Genomic DNA, 19,895 nt, shown 5'->3' with positions numbered 1-19,895 from the left:
TCTCACAGGAAGACAGCGAAAGTGTTGTTACAATGGTCAAAGTCAGCCCTGGAACGTGACTTAATAAATCACTTGAGCCATATTATAGGTAGGCCCTGCTTTAAGAAAACTTGTTAGACAGCTGTGTGAATGCATTAATTCTGGAAGATTCTTCAGGTTACTGTTTGAGTCATCCAACCTCAGTTTAGAGGTGTGTCCCTAGAACGTGTCTGCTGTGCGGAGACATGGTGCCTGCAAGGGTGTGCTCCAGCACAGCACCGCAGACAGCGGCCGGGGCAGCCTGCCCACCCTCGGCAGGCGTGCTTCTCAACTCACCAGCGCACTACTCATTCTTGCTAGTGTGGTGTCACTAACCAGAAAGATTCTGGAAACATATGCTTGATAATTAAACAAGGAGTGACTGGTTATTATGTACATATTTAATTAATGTTCATATTAGTATAAGACAAATCATGGTGTTGTGTGTGTATTCTAGATACTTCACTAGCAATACATAATATTGCTAATGTTTTAATGAGCTACAATACGATGGTCTTTGCCCAGCCCTCACATTGAACCGAATCCCTAATATACAAAAAAAACACCAACAGGGAGCACAGGCTTTCCCAGCAAGAACTGACAGTCAGGCCCGTTCTTTTGATTTGTCTGAAGTTGTTCAAACCACTTATTTCACTAAGTCTCAGCATCCTCATTTGTAACTCTTGAACAGGCCACCCGGCTGAGCCTCCTCTGCCCTGTACTTCAGCTCTGGTCTCATTCCAGCAGCTCTGACCTTTGGGAGCCCCATTCCCATCAGGCTCCCTCCCACCACACAGCCTCTGCGCCTGCAGCCCACCTGCCCCACTGGCCTCCTCTCAGCTCTCAACTCATGCGGCTCCTGTAATTCAGATCTCCAGTGCAGCCTCATTTGCTCAAAGAAGGCTTGCTGCAGAGTCCTCCAGGTCGAACCCTTCCGTTTAGACTGCATCTCACCTTGTCTGTTTCTGATGCAGATTTACGTGCGTTTGTGTGGTTATGTGACTCGTGTTTACCTCCTTCCCGGACTGCAAGCTACTCATCACTGTAACCAGAGAACTGGAGGAAGTGGGAGCTCAATTAATATGTACAGGAACAAAATTAATCAATCAATTGACATAAAATGGGTGACACCCCCTAATAATAATATTAAGAGAACAGCCCACTTCCACCACCACTACACCCTCCCCGTCGTATAAACCTTACTCATCTCAAATTAGAGATACCTGACTGTACAAACATTGTGTTTCCTCCCCCAGCTGGCCCCTGCCCACCACTGATCCATCTTCCAGCCAGGGTGTCCTGCGTGGACAGCACCTCAGTGTCCCACTCCCACTTTTCTCTGCTGCTCCCTGACTGAGTGTCGTGTCATCCTCCGCTCTTTGCCTCTGTCCTTCAGGACCTAGTGCAGAAGACCCTAAGCCATTTTGTTTTTTGAATCAGCTGTTGTTTTGTGTCTAAAGAAACCTGCATGCTTCCTTTTCCATCATCATCCCTCCTTCTCCCTTAGTCATCCTGCTAGTGGGCCAAAAATCACCTTGATCATGACTGATAGATGCAAGGGGTCTATCTGAATCAGTGAGAAGGAGAGTGGGCTTGGATGTCTTCAGGTCCTTGAACATCAAGGGTCCCTACAAAGGTCTACCATTTGGCTTCCCCCAGGCAATTCCATTTCTTCAAGAGGTCAGCTTTCAGAGTAAATGCAAACAGTCTATTCAACTTTGAGATGGATTGTGTAATTAATTATGAACACAGCGCAATGTGATAGGAAGGCTCATTTCATTGTCAATATACAGGATCTTAGCTGCACTCTGCATGGTTGATGTGGGAATTCTAAGGACTTATTATATTGTTTCTATGCAAAAGGTCCAGACTCCTGAGCTGCTTTGTAACTTGCATCCTTCTGAGAAGTTGGAAGCAAACTTGTAGTCATGGAGAAGATCTGTTGGAGGTAAGACCACCTAAATTTTAGAGCACTGGTAATGTCAGGTTTTGTTCTGGGATCCATACTGAGCTCCCAAACCCTTGGGCTGGAGTGAGCTCCCAGCAGCACAGTCCTGGGGTCCAAGACAAGTGAGGTTTAGGCAAACCTGCGGCAGCAGTGGCAACAGTGACACTTCCCAGAACTGTCTCCAGCCCCTGAGGGTGTCCCCTGTGCCTGGGTCCTCAGTGTGCCTATTTTTCTTTAGAGCTGGCTTCCCCTCTCTCACCATTACTCCTTATCACCCAGCCCTGAAGGGCACTGACCATCTTAGTCTCATGACCACCACAGCACTATGACTTCTGCAAACCCTGCCTGACGACTTCGAAGGTAGGAATGAATGTCCCACTTTATGGATGAGTACACTTGAGTATGTGACAGAGGCTGCGCAGGACAGCTGAGTTATGGGTGTTGCTGAAAGCCTTCTTCCTTCTAAGCCCCCGCACCTCCTGGCCCTCCCAGTTCTGGGGGCTGACATGTACACATCTGGGTTCCTTATCTGAGGGGCTTTACTCGGAGTCCAGAGTAGAGCCCACCCAAATGGTGAGTAAGGCACACGTACAGAGGGAACTCAAAGTCGGCCCCAGAGAAAAACCATCGCGGGGCCTGCTGGAGGGGTGACAGGCTGCAGCAGAGAGCAGAGTAATGGATCTGGAGCCAGAAGTCGGCAAAAGTAAGCAGCGAAGAGCAGGCACCTCCAGGTAAAAGCGTCAGGGTGGGGGCTGACAGGAAGGATGGTACTCCGGCAGAGCACACCGGTCAGTCCTGTCACAGATTTCCGACGCCTGTGACACCAAGGGAGACAGCCCGCAGCCCCTGCTGGACAGTGTGTGCACACGTGCCGTCACATGTGCCGTCACACAGTGTGTGTCGTGGGGGGGGTCTGACATGTTACAAAGTGATGGATGAGGAAGATGTGGCACATATACACAATGGAATATTCTTGGTAAAAAAGAAGTCCTGTTATACGTGGCAGCACGGGGAGAGCTCGAGGTGTTACACTAAGTGAGGCAGAGAAAGGCAAGCCCTGTATGATCTCACTGATATGTGGCATCTTAGGGGAAAATGAGCTCATAGAGACAAAGAAGAGACTGGTGCTTGCCAGAAGCAGGAGTGCGGTGGTGGATGAGGGAGGGCAAAAGGGGTAAAGGAGGTGAAAAGGTACAAGCTTCCAGCTATAAAATAATAGGTCATAGTAATATAATGTACAGCATGGTGACTAGTTAATAATACTGTATTCCTTAGAGAGTAGATTTTAAAATTTGTCATCATAAGAAAACCATTTTTGTAACTATGTGTGGCCAACTGTTAGCTAGACATATTGTGATCATTTTGCAATATGCATATACAAATACCAAATCATTCTGTCGTACACCTGAAACTAATAGAATGTTGTATGCAAATTCTACCTTAAAAATAAGTAAATAGTGGCTCCTCGATGTTATGTAAGAGGCATAAAGCATTTAAGACGACTCGCTAACCAGCCAGCCCCACCCCCCTGGACTCCAGACCTGTGCTGGCAGAGCAGGCCGTCCAGAAGTGGGACAGCTGGGCCGACCCTGCCGGTATTTTATCAGCCCACCCCGGTTTCTGATGAGCAGCGAACCACTGATTATTGCCACTGATGGTTGCCGTGACCTAGTTGTAGTGGTCTCTGGGGAAGAAGATGCACAACCTTCTTCACAAACTCATTTCAGCTCCTAAACTTCTTCCAGTCTGAGACTTCTCCTCTGCCCCCAATCCCACACTCCCACTTAGGAGGGGGCTCACCATCCCCCATAGTCTTTCTGTGGGCTGATGGGCCATTTTAGTTTTTCATGGTCTTGCTTTTCCCTTTTCCACAGGATGCCCAGATTCACCTTCTTTTCTCTGAAAGGCGGGAACCTCTGGCAAAAGAGCAAGGCATTGGAGCACAGTGATAGCCTGAGACAGACTCTCGGGTGCAGGACTCCATTCTGCCACTTGCGAGTTGGGTCAGCTTGGTCTTGTGCCTTGACTGCCTTGTGCTGCAGGCTCCTGATCTGTGTAAGGTAGATAGGAACAGTGCCCACCATGTACGGTTCTCAAGATTAAGGAAAACCTAGTGTATCAGCCCTGGCACAAGGTGGCTGTGACTACTGCTGCATCAGCCTCATCTCCCTCCATGTACTACAATAATGCCATCCCCATGGTTCATGCTTCGCAGCTGTGTGAGGACTTTCAGAAGCCCCTTCATGGGGACTTTGTTCAGCTCCCAGGTTTGCATAGTGCCTACATATGTGTGGTTGTGTTGAGGTCTTAGAATAACTGTGCTTGGTTGGTTACTATAGTCCTCTTTCCACCATTTTCAACCTCTTTATTTAAATGTTTGTTTTATAGCATGCTTTGACATTTTATTTATTTATTTATTTTTAGAGAGAGGGGAAGCAGGGGAGAAAGAGAGGGAAACATCAATGTGTGGTTGCCTCTCACACACCCCCTCCTGGGGACCTGGCCTGCATCCCAGACATGTGCCTTGACTGGAAATCGAACTGGTGACCCTTTGGTTTGCAGGCTGGTGCTCAATCCATTGAGCAACACCAGCCAAAGCTTATAACATGTTTTAAAGCAAATAGACCACAAATAGATTTAAATCTTGTTAACAAAGCTCCATTGTGTCCTGCAACACAAAGCAAAGGATCTATTTGGAAAAAGAGAATGAAAATATAGACATGGTTCCTGTCCTTATAGGTGATTTGTTAGAGAGCACATACACACATACACCACACACAGACACCCCCCACACACACACCCTCCATGCCCTGCAGCAACTTGGCCAGGCCAGGTGTCCAGTGAGGTTCCTACCCCCTGGTCCCCTGAGATCTCACTGAGGTCTGGGGATTCTGTTACCTGTAGGTTCACCTGGAAGTCAGACAGAGGTTTCTTAACCAGGAACAAGAGGTAGGAGGAGGAAGGGCCTGATGGCAACTGGGCACCTTCTCTGTCCCAGCTCCTGTGCGGTGCACGCATTCTGATCACTTCATTTAGTCCCAGCACAACATTGCACAGCACCATGGTGGACACTGTCCTCGTCACCCAGTCCCCCTTACAGACTGCAGGACTTGATTCCCAGGTCTTGGACTTTCCTGGAGAGCCAGCCCACCCAAGGCCAAGCCCCGCATCCGACAAGTGGTCAATGCAGGGCTTTAAAGCCCTGGAGCCCTCACTCCAGCTCAGGACAGCTTCAGAGCTCTGCAGGCGATACAGCGTGGTTCTGCCTCTCCCTCTGTCCAATCCCACTTGGGATTTCTTTACTTCCTCTACAGGTACTGATCCCAGACATTCTCCACTATACACTTTCCACATGCTAATCTTTGTATGAGACAATAAAGGCTCAGAGAGGTTAAGTATATTTCCCCAAATCACACAGCTTTTAAGTGACAGGGCTGGCTTCAAACCCATGCATAACATGAACCCCATCTCCTGCTCCCTCCACCCCGGTTCCCATCAGTCCTTGACTCTTTAATCTCCCTGAAGGAAGCAGGTCTACTTTAGGCCTTGGAAATCTAGTTGAAGGTGAGTCTTAAGTTGCAAAAGAGATTTTAACCCTTACTCCCTTCCCCCTTTAAGAAGTTGTCCCTTCTGCATAGGAAGTCTCACACAACTGAGCGGTGAGGAGAATGGCTGGGTGACTGAAGGAGAAGGGCAAAGGCACACGGGTGCCATCCCAGCCTCTTACTATTTGTGTGACTTGGCTTTGGTTCTTCCATCTATAAAATGGAAATAATAGCTCTGCCCCACAATTGTTTTTAGGATAAATGACATGATAAATATTTTTAAACTATTTTAAAATGTACCAAGTGTTCCAGTTCAGTAAGAATGCAGAGACTAGAAAAAGTGACGATAAAAGGGTGTTTACCACAAAACCCAGGGCCAATTCCATCAGCTCTGCAGTTGGCCTGGCCGACCTTGAGGATTCGGGATTTTGTAAGATACTGTTGATGCTCCCAGAGAAACTTCAAACTAGTGTTCGATGTCCATCCTGGAGCAGCACGGGACACGGGAGCGAGCACAGGATGAGGTGTAAGCAGACCTGGATTGCAGTCCTGGTTTTCTCAAAAGTGAGCTCTGTTAATGTCACATGGCTCCTCCCTTCTCAGAGGCCGGTTTGCTGTTTCCTGAAATAAGGATATTGGACTAGATGCTCCTTAGTACACCTTCCATCTCAGACACATGGAATTCCGTAACATCTGGTGCCTTCTTAGGAAAGTGTTCTTTCTCTCCCACCCCACCCCTCCTGCTCACCAACCTGGGCTTCCGCCCAGCCTGCAGGGCTGATGTGCTTGTAGACAAGGTCAGGGGTGGGGGTGGCAGGAAGGAGAGGGAGAAGACTGTCACTTGGAATTCCTGGAACCCATGGGCAGAAATGAGCCAACGCTGGTGGCTCTCACCAAGATGCCCAACCCTGGCCAGGTTGGTCTGAGTGGTTGGTCTTGTGCTGGCTGGCAGTTCATTTACACCAAGCCTCACAACACACTCCTGTTTCACCCTGCAGAGTATCTCAGGAGCTGCACTCTGATATTACAATAAGTCAACGCAAACATAATTAGGAAAGAGAAAGTACTAGAAAAGAGTTGAGTGAGTGCATGCCAGAGCTACAGAAAACAGTTGTTCAGAAAGTCAGTTTACAAAGTTGATGACCATGACACTCGGCCCTCAGTAGGCCCACATACCTCTGCACGTGGAGCAGCTATGGCTCTCACCTTGTTGGGGGTTGGCGAACCCTTCTTGCAAAGCTCCACCCTGAGGTAGACATGCTTCCCAGAAAGAGAGGGTGAGCAGCTCACCGTGCAGGGATGGAAATGTTTCCATGGGGAAACCTCATCACCAGCATGCTGCAGTCAATACAGGGATGGCTATCATTTGACAAGGTTTACAAAGTGATGCTAAGGTTTCAGGAAGAAATACAGAATATTGGTGATGTTGAGAAAAATTGGTAGAGCTTTACTATCACTCATTATTCATTCATTCATTCATTCATTCATTCACTAAAAAGTACTTGATAAGTATCTGCTACATGCAATTTTCTTGACCATTGACCAAAAGTGTAGGAACCCCCATGTGATTTTGAATTGCTCTTTTCAGAAATTAAGTAGAAAAGTGATCGTGAGTAACTTTTTTAGTCAACTTCTAAAGAACCATTTGTGGATTTACTTGGCACCGGTGTTGTGACAATGGATAACGCCCAATATTTTGTATTATCCATATTGTTCCTGTCCTGTACACAAGCAGAGGTGATATTTATAGGTGATTCTGTGCAGTTGCCAGAGGAAACATATCCCATAGGTAAACCCAAAGTCATTTGCTAGTGTTGGGACTAACTGTCTCATGCACAGAGGGCCAAAGGTTTGTTGAATGTGGGAACACCACTGATCAGGGCCGAGACATATTCTGGGGTCAGTGTGAACTGGTGGGAAAGAGTGCCTTGGGATCCAGGGGGAGGGGTGTTCAGCATCCTGGCTTGCCCATCTTGAAGACTACATGCATCATCCTTCAGGGCTCCTAATCAATACCCCCTAAGATGGCACTCATGCTGAGGTCCAGTCTCCTTCCAGGGTGAAGGTCTGAGCTGCCGAGATGAACCACACAGCCAGAGCAGCGTACCAAGTCCCTGGGGCCACACTGTGAGCCGGGCTTCTCATCCTGTCCACAGAGTCAGCTGGGGGAGAGGCTCTGTCCTCCCAACAGAGAGCAGGGTCAGGCACGGAGTGGGCTGGACGAGCCCTGTGGGCCATTCTGCTGGGACGTGAAATCTGTCCCCTCATCTGGCCAGGAGCTGATTACAGCTCCTTACAACTTCGCTCCAAAGACAGCTGTGTGCCTCACCTCACGTCTGCACAATGACCCAGCAGTTGTTCCTGCTTCATGGAACACAGGCCAGGCAACCCCTGCAAGGTCCCGTGGGGACGTTCCTGGTCTGGCTGGCAGACAGCTGGCAGGCAGGAAAAGCTTCCTCAGTGCTTGCCTGAAGGAACTAAGGACAATCCAACTTTTTCTTCCCTGCCTCAAGTCATCCTTATCATCCCCCGCTCTGTGCTCAGGGCCTTTTGGGATAACCACAGCTGGCCCTGCTGGACACTGACCCCGCCATTCCCCCAAGGTGGGTCAGCTCAGCCCTGATTCCTACTGCTGGATGGGAATTTGGACTGAATTCCTAAACCACCAAATTCTGGAGTATGGAAGCTGGATGCAACCTTAAGTATCTTGAAGACAATCTTACCACTATGCAAAGGAGGCAACTCACTTTTAGTGTACCCAAGGACATGCAGCTGGCAGGGCAGGGCTGAGCTGACTCCCAGGGCTGGTCATGGCCAAACTCCACTCACATATGATCCTCCCTAATCCCTACAAGACATTCAACGCACAGCAATCTGGAGCCTCATGACCTTCTTAGGCCTCACTCCACTATATTAACTCTCATTTCTGTAGTGTTGGCACCAGCCTTCTATTTAAATTCCAGACCTATTTTTTCAGATACATAAAGATTCCTCAGAGGTATCCTGGTGGAACACCATTTCCTCCCTCTCCTCCAACCCCATACTGTCATCTGTGTTCCTGGCTCTAGCTATCACTGTGTTCTTGCTGTAGGTCCATACCACGGCCAAGCCAGGTAGCCACAGGGAAAGTTGCTCTGGGGCTACATCTCAGACACAGATGTACACGAGGCCACTGGGGTGACTGGCTTCCCCTGGTGGACTCTCAGGGAATGGGAAGGAGGCTTGGACATCTGACAACTCTGTCTTCATCTGGTCTTAGCTCTTCATATCCGGGGACTGAAGACCCTTCCTCCTCCGTGGCTCAGTCTAAGAGAAGTGTTAGAACCCAATTTTTCCCAAGTGTGAAGTGAAACCTGCTTCTCTTTAAAGCCCACAGTACTAACCAACTCTGCTCGACAGCCTTGCCAGTGTTTGCACATGGCCCTGGGACCCCAGACGGCACACCTTCTTTCTCTCATTCAGACATCTCCGGGGCCTGCCACTAGTGAAGCCTGATCTTCAGACCACCCAGGCACACGCCCTGGTGGTGCTCCCAGAGGTGGAACCCCACACACGGAGTGCAGAGGGGCCTAGGTAGAGGAGAACCACCCTGTTGTTTCCCGTGTCCCGGCAGGGAGGTCGTGCCAGCTGTCTGGCCAGCCACATCCCCAGGACCTCCTCCCCGATTCCTCTGTGAAAAGGGGCTCAGTTTCCATCAGCAGCATCTCCTCTTCGCCCTCGACCATAATGCCTGCCTTGTCTCCTCCCTCTCCTACAATTTTCTCAGAGTCCTTCTCAAACCCCTGCTCCTCCTCCAGGTCTGCTCTGCCTGCTCCTGGAACAGGAGCTGCTGGAACTGGGGCTGGGAGGTGTGAGGGAGAGGTTGCTGCTCCTCAGCATTATCTGTAAAATAAGGAGCCTGAGCTGGGTGGGCTAGGGTCTCCCCCCACCCACACATGCTATCATACAGTTGCCATCTGGATTAACTTCATCACAACTTCTGGTTTACCTTTCCCCTGGATGATGAGATCCACTCCACTCAAGTCTTGATTAGTTAATAAACACTTGGTCATTAGGTTGAACTGATGATTCACAGTGAGGACAGGAGTGGACCGGGGAAGGTAGGTGTCCATGGGAATAGGCAGTCCTTTCAGAAATAGGCAGAGAACAGGGCGCTTTCCCGAGGAAGGGGCTCACGTGGGTGCAGGGAAAGTGAAAGTGGGTGGGCAGGGAGAGGCAACACTCCGAGGGAAAGAAGCAGAGAGGCTAATACGCTCCTACCTCTTACGGGATTTAGGATTGGGGCAGAGATCAAAAAGAAAAGGACTGGAGGACAATGGGGTACAATTGTCATTTGGCTGGGAGCTCAGGACCAGGGCTTGCAAGCTGCCCACATTCAAGCTCTAAGTCTCAGTTTCCTCATCTGCAAATGAGGGACTTGAAACCTCAAAGTGTGGTTGAGCTTGTTAGGAATGCAGAGTCCCAGGCTCACCCCGGGGGCTGAGCCAGCCTTTCACCAGTTCCCCAGGTGATGCTGTGCATGCTGGAGTGACAAGCTCTCTCAGGTTCCAGAGCTGACGCTGTCACACAGGAGTGTCAAACTGGGCTGCATCTCGAAACAATAGGGGAGACTTTAAAATCCGGTGTTCACAGGTCTTTCTGGGGTGACAGATTATCCTGTATTTCAATTGGGGCAGTAATTATATAGCTGTATATATTTGTCAAAACTCATGAACTGTGTGCTTTGCATGGACGCATTTCAGTATATTTGTATTATTTGTCAATAAAGTTGATTTAAAAGAACACTACCCCTGGCCTTAAATCATTTCCTGGGAGCAAAGCTGTAACAGGAGGAACACTGTACCAAGGACGTCAGCAGTGTCTTACCTCACGGTCCGTCTCTCCCCCTGCAGAAGGGCTGCGCTCCGTGTAAAGGAGAAGCGGCACGTGTTCTCAGTGTACAAACTGTGTTTCCTCTCCGGCGTGCTAAAATACTCCCACCTGTCTCACACACACAGTCCCAATGCTACAGTCCACACCGCTTGGGTCAAACTTTCCGGGTATTTTAAGCCTCTCCAGGTAATTCTAGTGGACAGTGGGGCTGAGGGCCCTCAGCAACCACTTCCTTGGGATCTGTTGGGATCCTGAGTGCCCAGCGCTGTGCAGAGGGCAGAGGGCAGAGGAACAGTATGTGACACAGTATGTCCCTGAGTAACTTACAGTCTGGTTGGGAACAGAAGGCAGGGGCTGGCATAACAGGAAGCTAAATTACAGCTGAGGAAGGGCCACTCCCACGGCTACAGGGCCCTCGTCACCCATAGAGTAGCCAGGGCTTGGCTGCCCGCTAGGTCTCAGACACTCACCTCCCAGGTAACTTCTGAGAGCCATTCTCTGCATTCCCACCGCCCCTTCTTAAGCAGAGACTCAGAGACATCACCCAGCTTTCCCAGGTCACACGGCTAGGAAGGGAAGAGGGAGGCCTGACTCCACAAATTGCCACATGCTTGTTGTCAGGTGGCAGGCTCTCCCCAACCTCAATGATTTGCCAGAGCCAATTAACTGCTAAACTGTGAGGTGCTCCCACCCGGGTCAGGGGAGCAGAACAATGACCTGGAGAGTGGTGTGTACATCGGGGTGTCTCTGGGTCCCATGTACCCTACATTGAAATGGGGCTGATTGGAGGGCGCAGCAGTCTTGGTGCCTCCTCAGGAGGACCCACAATGGGTGCAGGGAATAATTCATCTTGGGGGTCAGGGCAGTCCCGCACCCCTCCTCCTTTGCCTGGGCAACGTAGGACGTCAGACAACACTGCGGAGGCCTCATTATTGGGCTGCACAACCATTGTCCTGGGGACAATGGTTTCCGGCCCTGGCTTTGTGTGGGGCTGCCAGCCAAAGTTATTAACCCCAGGAGCAGCCTTTGAAGGACATCCAAGGGAGGGGTGAAAGGTCACTGGGAGCAGTGCAGGGAGCGGAAGTGGGAGGGAGAGACAGCACAAAAGAGAGGGATGAGCCCCAGTGCCCCTCCTCCTCCTCCCCTGGGGAACCCCAAGCAGAGTTGGGCCCAGAGAGGGGGATGTCCAAAGGAAGTTCCTGCTGCTGCTGCAGAACAGAGAGGAGCAGGGCAAGGCTGACCATCCTGATGGGCCTCAGAGATGTGCACACAGATGGGGACACGGGCTGCCTGTGGAGACAGCTGGCTTTCAGGGGAGAAGATGTCAGGGGCTGGGCCTGGAGCTCTTCTACTAACTGCTCGAATTCCTCAAATAGGCATCTGCTACCCAGGGCCCCGATATCGCTGCCACCTGCTTGTCGCCTGCCCCTCACAGAAGCAAGTGAAAGGGACCAGGACTTGCTGGTTGTGGTGTGGCACTGTCCAGGTTAACCTGCAAGTCTGGGCAATACAGGTGAGGACACCATGGCATAGGGCTGCCTGGGCCATAGACAGAGTTGGAGAGGTTTTGTTGTCACCTAATAACAACCTGCCTATGATTGGACAGGGAATCTGATGCCTGGACCGGAAGAGGGCCCTGCGCAGGGCCCGGTCCCATGATGGGCAGAACTGGAACTTGGTGCATCGTTCATCTCCTGCCCTGGGGGGGACCGGACCCCTGACATTCAGCTCAGCTGGAGCCTCCATCCGTGCCCCAATGTCCCCAGTCTTCTGGGTTTCCATGCGGGTCCCAGCTTCCTGGATAATGCCAAAAAGGCATGGCCTCCCTAAGATGCCAGGCCCCTGGGAAGACAGCCTTGTCCTGCCCCTGGAAGGAGAGAAAAGCAGAGTATCATTTCCAGAGCAGTGACCACCTGTGCCAGGCTGGCTTTCTGCTCCGCCTACCCAGCAAAGGACACCCAGACTGGAACTTGCATGCAGAGCAGAACCAGAAGGTCTGGAGCTTTCAGTCATGAGGCCCAAGGAGGCCGTGGTTCATCCAAGGTCAGAGGGGTCAGGGCCAGAGTGCTGGTCTCCTTCTCAACGCCTCTCTCTGGCCAGCATCTCTCTGTTCTTCCCACTGTGTGTGCCCCACCACAGCCCCCTCCTGGTCCTGCCCCTCCTGGTCAGCATCTCTCCAGCCTTCCTCCTCCCCAGGTCCTGATTCCAGACTTCTGCATGGTGTCCTCCCCTCAGGCCACCGAGGCCTGGCAGGTGGACACCCAGTCCCCTCTCCCCCTCACCCAAGGAAGCCCAGCAGGACCACACCTGCTCTCCCCTTCCTCAACCCTCACTCCAGCCTTCTAGACACCACCCTGAGCTCTGCTGATCTTTTTGCCATCCCTCCCTGCTCTGGTCTTAGGGCTCCTCCTGGCTGGGTGAAGGCCGCCTGGTGGCCTTAGTGGGATGAACGGCCAGGGGAAGGAAGGCCTTTATCTTAACTCACAGAGAGTAGATCAAACTAAGTTAAAAGTAGAGTTTCCCTTCTCGTTCCCCTCCCTCTTTCCCTCCCTCTCTCTCTACAAGTATAGATATCTCTTGAACAGACAAACACATTCACATGCATACACACACCTGCACCAAGGCCCCACAAATGTTGCCCATTTCCCTGGCCATCCCCCTTGTCTCTCCAAAGCCAAGGACACTAACTCCCTGCCCTCTGCCTTAAATTTCCTGTCCCTAAAACCCCCAAAACTGCAACTCTGACTGGAACCATGCAGCTTCTGCAAACTGCAGCAGAAAACAGAAGAGGTGTTTGTTCTCATGTCAGTGTGCTCCACCCCGTGACCCCAGCCCGCACCCTGACCCCATGGGCGCCAGCATCCAGTGGCGAAGTGCTGTGGGGACAGGGCTGAGTCCAGTGCATGTTCCAGGCCCACTTTGGCCCTCTCTTCACTAACGCCCAAAGGCCAAACTTTTTGGAATTTGGTAACAGATTAAAAGCCAAGCCAACAACAACAGGAGGAGATGAGGGGAGAGGAAAGCAAATGAAATGTTAAAAAAAAATTAAGCAATACTTGCATTCTCATTAGTAGGAACATGTGAGATGAAGCACATTATGTTATTAGGCATTCTCGCGTTTCAGTAAACACAGCTGAATAAGTTTATAAATATCAGCATTAAGCGAGATTTAACGCGAAGCTGTTTGTCTTCTGGCTGTCAGGCAGGAGGCGACGCTCTCCATGTGTCACCCGCCAGCCATGCAGTCTCCAGACCTGGCCCAGGTAAGCTCCCCGGGAGGGAGGGGCTGCTGAGGAGGCCTGGGCGGTGAGAGTCTGGTCCCAGTTCTCCCGGCAGGCAGCGTCCTAGCGAGGGTCTGAGTGACTCAAGGACACTATTTAACCTCTGGGAGTGAAAACTCCTTAAGTGCACACTGAGAAACCCTCGCCTCACTCAGAAGGCTGCAGAGAGGATCACAGGAGCCACTGCGAATGCCTGGCTTGTAAGAGGTGCACAGCCGAACAGCTTCACTGCTTCCTCATCTCCAGAGCTGGGCACTGCAGCCTTGGTGGAAAGGAGACAGAGCAGCAGGCAGAGGGGATGACAAGGCAGCCATGGGGGCACCAGCACAGGGGAGCCTGGCGTGCACCCTGCTGTGCTGCGAACACGGACAGGTGGGACTGTGTTTCCTTGAGTCCCTCGTGCCAAACCTCGGTTTCCCCCTGTTGTGTCCTTTGGCCCTCTGACTCCAGACCCTATGTGACAGTGACAGCAGCCCGATGAGGCCACATGCAGTGAGGATCAAGTGTCAGAGGGCAAGGACCCCGGGACCAAAGACTTCATTTCCAGGGGAGGCCCAAATGTCTGGGTGATGGGACCCCGCCCCTTTGCGATGCCTGCTGCCCACCTCTCACTCACTGGCACCCCACTGCGGCCTGGACCTCTGTTCCAAAGGCTCTCACTCCCCGGCCACGTGGCATCCTCTGGAGCCGGCAGGTCCCTGTGCCTGGACCTTGGCCAGCACTGGGCACCCATCTCACACACACACATGCACACACATGAATAAAATAGATTAAATTAAATATAAGACAAAATAAAACCTGTGACCCTGGTCTGTATAAACTGCTACGTCTAGACAAGGCGTCATCCAGGCCCCAGAAAAGGTCACATCTATATGGGGGTGGGCAAAAGGAGGCACAGAGTTAGTTGTGAGTAAGGGAAACACAGAGTTTATTCGTGTGTTATCACTCATTAATTATTTGTTGTTTACTTGTATTACCACTGTAAACCTACTGTGCCTGCCCCTGTATGAGACTGACACTGGTTCTCTGCCCAACACGGCTGCTTTACTGGAAGAGGCCGTTAGGTCCCAACAGAGTCCCTGAGAACAGAGCACCCTTGGCCACCCTAACACTCCTCGTCCGCGCCCTCCCTTTGCAGGGCCCTCCCGACGCCAAGGATCCACCCGGGACAGTATCCCTGAAGGTTTCCCAGGGTGCTTTGCTGTCAGGCAGCATTTCCATGGCACTGTGGGTGGATGTCTCAGGATGAAATGTGCAACAGGCCTGCACCCTGCCCCACACACACACTGCAGGCTGATGAGCTCATGGAGGTCTCTCTGCCTGCCCCAGGAACAGCCATCAAGCTCGATGCTATCCTTTCTTTTTTTAAAATTGTTATGTTAATTGTTGTTCAAGTACAGTTTTCTGTCTTTTACTCCCATACCAGACCACCTCCCATCCCTCCCTATATCCCTCCCATTTCCATTACCCCCTAGTTTTTGTCCATGTGTCCTTTCTAAAGAGAAGGGAAATAAAGGTGGATAGCATGTCGGGGGACCACACAGGGAAGGCCTGGGGAAGTCTCCCAACGTCTCAGAGTGGCTGCCTCCTTGTCGATGAAATGAAGGGTGGAAGCAGGTCATCTCTGCGGTCCACTCCGGCCTGAATCTTAAACATCACCGTTATTATGCTCTCTGGCTGTGCAGGGAATGGAGGTTCTGGGCTGCAGAGAAGTGGCATCAACTGCTTATTTACAGATCCTGGAGTGCACGTGTACTGTAAAGCTTTTACGGCTGAGATAAGCACCCAGGCAAATTCCATCATACCGCCACATTCCTAGGAAGCCAGCTACGTGCGAGGCACTCTACCAGAGGGTCTGAAAGAAATGCAGAAGTGAAGTGGAAATCTTACATCCAAGTCGAGCGGCATGTGAGACAGGACTGCTGGGCCACACTGGGTCTGACACTAAACTGTCTGCTACTTATGCCTTTGCAGTTGCTGCTTTGAGAGTATCGGGCAACAGAGGCGGGTGTGGCCCAGACTCCCCCTGGCCACAGCAGCCTGTGCCTGAAGATGGGGCCCAGTAACAGCAACAAGGCCCATCTCACTGGATGGCTTCCACCCGCTCTTGTGGGTGCCTGTCCACGTTCAAAGCGCCACAGTATTTCTGGACATCTTGGGGGGGTGTGTGTGTGAGGATATGCTATGCTTGGGATATGTTACCTTCAAGGCTCTTCGATGATTTCCAAGTGGCAATGCTCGCCTTGAGCTTGGGAGACAGGCAAGCCGGAGAGAGATATTTGTTACGTACTTAGACGACAGCACTGAAGCACAGAGGTTGGGAGCCGGCCAGAGGAGAGGCTGTTGGAAGAAGAGAACATGAGCAAGTCCCCAGGATTCAGACGCACCTTTGCCTGGAGATGGGGAGAGAAGGAAAAGTCGGAGCAGAAGGCACACCTGGAACAATCTGGAAGATGGAAGAACCTCAGGTGTGCACAATGACCTGGATGTCGGGTTACCCGAGGGAAGGAGGGAAAAGGTGACCATGGCAAATGCTGCAGGACAGACACGAGGACAGAGAAAATCCACTGAATTTAGCAGCAAGCTGTGGACAGAAACCTGACTACAAGAAGCCAGGGAATGAACAGGCAGTAAGAACATTCGCACAGCGCTGTGGGCTGAACTGTGTCCCCAAAAGGCATGATGAAGTCCTAATCCCTGCTGCCCCTGAGTGTGACCTTATTAGGAAATAGAGTATTTACAGATGTAACCAGTTAGGTGCAGTCATTAAGGTGGGCCTTTGATGCAATAATTTCAGAGCTGGATACTGGAAGTCACTTTCTTGAGCCTTTCACTGTAAAGATGAGGCAACAAAGGCCTGCAGAGGAGTTAGGGGTGAGCAACTCCCACAAATTTACAACGCTGGTTACTGGAGGGGTTCTTTCTCAGGAGTTAGTATTTTGTGATTTGTGTGTGTGAGTTTAGGAACAGTGTAAGCATGAGGGTGAAACCCTGTCTTTGTTACTCATACCCTTGGGAAATCACCTGAGTGCAAGGCGGACACTTCTCCCCCTGGTGGCACCTACCTGAATTGCAGGCAGAGTCCTGCCATGGAAAGAACCCAGTAGACACTGGGGAGCCCAGGACAAGTGCCCACACCTCCTTCACTGGCCCAAACCAGCTATTCAGAGACTTGTTTTTTTCCTTTGCCTTAGCCCTCAGGGATTTGGGGTGTTTGTTGTCTGTTCTCCTTCCCGTATCCCACTTTGTGCTCACCCATTCCCCCAGCTCCCCTTCCTGTGACAAGTATAGTAACTAGGAAAAAAGTAACAAACAAAACTTGTGAAACTCGACCAGTACTGGTTCTGGCCTCTGCTTCTTTGAAGTCTGTGAGTGGAAGGACTCCCCTCTATGTGCACACGGACATGAAATGCAAGACTGACTTCTTCTTTGACTTTGAGACGCGGGTCTCACCAGCCTCACCTGCTGCTGTCCCCAACTCTGCCATTCTTCCTGGCTGTTCTCTCCCTGTTACTTCTTCCCCAGGGTAACCCCCTGCCTCAGCCAGAACATCAGCCAAAGCAGAATAAAGCATTGACTGGACTCTGAGGGACATCCTGTTGTCCCCAGGCCAGCTGCTGGGAGGATCCCCTCTGGGAATTGATCACAGTCACGTCTAAAATGCCAAGAATGAATTGATGTGCACTCACCAAGCCTCAGTGTCAGTGTTAGAGGCAAGTTTAAAGCTTGAAGAAGTCAGTCTAGGACAAAAAAGAAAGAAGAAGAAATTCCACTCTCTGCTCTAGTGATGAAAACATTCTTTGAGCAGTCTGCTGACATAACACTTTTATGGCCAAGAGTAGAATTTCTCAGGGCAGATAGGAGACTGACTCTAATACCAGTTACCAATTGCCATGACACAAATGACCACAGACTCAGCCCTGAGAACAACAGACACGTGATGTCCAACACAGTTGCTGAAGGTCAGGAATCCAGGAGCTCCTTCGCTGGCAGCTCTGGCTCAGGGTTTCTCACGAGCTTGCAGGCAGCTGTCAGCCAGGCCTGCGATCATCTGAAAGCTTGACTGCAGCTGGACAATGCACATCCGAAATGTCTCCCTTGTGCGTAAGGTGACTAGTAGCCTCCCAGATCTTTGTCACATGGGCTTCTCCATGGGGAGGCTTGAGTGTCCTCATGACATGGCAGCTGGCTTCCTCCAGGACAAGGAACCTGAGAGGCAGCAGGACAGAAGCCTTGTCTTATAACCTAGCCTCAAAAGTGACATGTCACTTCTGCCATGCTCCGGTGGTCACATAAACCAACCCCGATGTAGTGTGGGAGGTGGCTGCACAAGGGCACCAATATCAGGAGGCAGGGATCATTTGGGCACCAACTTTGAGGCTGACCACGCTTTAGGTGGTGAACTGAATGGAACTTGTCACTCCAGAGTATGGACTAAAACTAATACTAGAATTACCAATGAACACTGTTGATTGGTGGTTCATCAAAGTTCTTCTCTAATTAAGGCACTGCAACTCTGAGATTTATTAAAACAAATGCTTTTCTTGGGAAGAGTATGATGACATCAACCCAAAGGCCCATCACCATCAGCAAACACTGGGCAATCTGACAGAGGTCAATCTCCAGGAAAGCAAAGCCTGGAGGTGCAGGGGTCTTGGCCAGGCTCCACTTGGCTCCCAGATGGTCTTCCCCAACCCCTCTAGTCTCTGGAATTGGAGGGTCTGGCTTCCCATCCTGGGTTCCAATCCTGGCCCCAACACACAATAGTTCGGTGACCTCAGGTATATTACCTAGCCCGTTAGAGCCTCACTTTGCTCTGATGAAACAGATCATCTATGAAACAGATCAACCCTAACCTTATCAATTGCTCATGAGGATGACAGAGACAATGCTATTGAAAAGTGTTCTGCAGGTGCTAGTTACTGCTGCTGTCCATGGCTGTCTCCCGACCTCCCCGCTTTCTGCAGAGCACCCATGGCAAGGGAGATGGAGAAGGGAGGGCTTACTCCACTCTGGGGTTTATGGCTGAGAAAATGCTAATGAAAGGTGTCCATCTTCCATTTGGCAGGAAAGGGCATGAGCTACTAAAAACACTTCTCTCCCTGCCTGGTGTGGCTTAGTGGTTGAGTGCTGGCTCAGTGAATTGAGTGCTGGCCTGAGGGCTTATTGGTTTGATTCCATTCAGGGCACATGCCTGGGTTGTAGGTCAGGTCCCCAGTTGGGGTCCTGAGAGAGGCAGCTGATTGGTGTTTCTATTGCACATTGATGTTTTTCTCCCTCTGTTTCTCCCTCCTTTCCCCTCTCTCTAAAAATAAATAAATAAAATCTTTTAGAAAACACACATCTCAACACAAGTCCTGAACTTACTTATCTTCTCCTGGGCCTACAATAGTGTTAACTACATGTCTGGGCCCCGAGGCGTCCCAGGTCCAGAGGCTTCACTAATCAAGTGAGGGGGCATGTTGCCTGCTTTCCCCTGCAGTTCTGCAGGAGGGGCTGACATCACCTAACCCTGGTGCTGACACTTGGGAAGAATCCAGGGCACAGCAGTGAATAAGGGGTCTGAAGCCCTTCCATATTGGGTCTTATCTCTTTCCTCCTCTGTCTTTAACATGGAAGGCTGAGTCTAGTTCTGAGCCCATTCATATATTCATCATTCATTCATTCTTTCTTCCTTTATTGGCTGTCCACTCTACACCAGAAACTGCATGGATGAAACCACAGTAACGCTAGTATCCCACCCTATGGAGCCAATCTCCCAGTCTAAGGATATGAAAAGGATTTTATAGAAAGGAAGAGTTAAACTGGTTCATAGAGATTGGGAGGTGACTCCTCAGAATCAGTTTGGGAAAAGGGATAACAACATAAGCAGAGATAAAGCTCTCTCTGCACCTCCTCTTCCTCATCTGTAAGAACTAGGCTGTTGGTTTTGTTCTGGTCTCCTTGGCCTTGAGACACTGGGGCAGCTGCAGGGTGGGTATTGGTCTGGTGATGGGTGGATGGGGCACTGAGCAGGCTGCGGGAGGTCCTGGAGAAAACTCCAGGTCTGCTGAGGAGGCCAGACCCATGAGATTGAGGTGACTGTGGGGTCAGAAGCCAAGGTCCTGATTTAGAGTCTCAGGCCAGTGTCTCGTCCTCTAGTTAGACCAAGAGCACATGGAAGGGAAGGAGTCTAGTGTCGCCAAGGTGCACCCTTCCTCTCCTTCTGAGCAAGACCAGGTGGGCCTCCGA

The sequence above is a fragment of the Phyllostomus hastatus genome, unplaced genomic scaffold (assembly GCF_019186645.2).
Source record: "Phyllostomus hastatus isolate PE091 unplaced genomic scaffold, TTU_PhHast_1.1 phas_scaffold_78, whole genome shotgun sequence".
Lineage (NCBI taxonomy): Eukaryota > Metazoa > Chordata > Mammalia > Chiroptera > Phyllostomidae > Phyllostomus > Phyllostomus hastatus.
Note: the sequence above shows the minus strand (reverse complement) of the source record.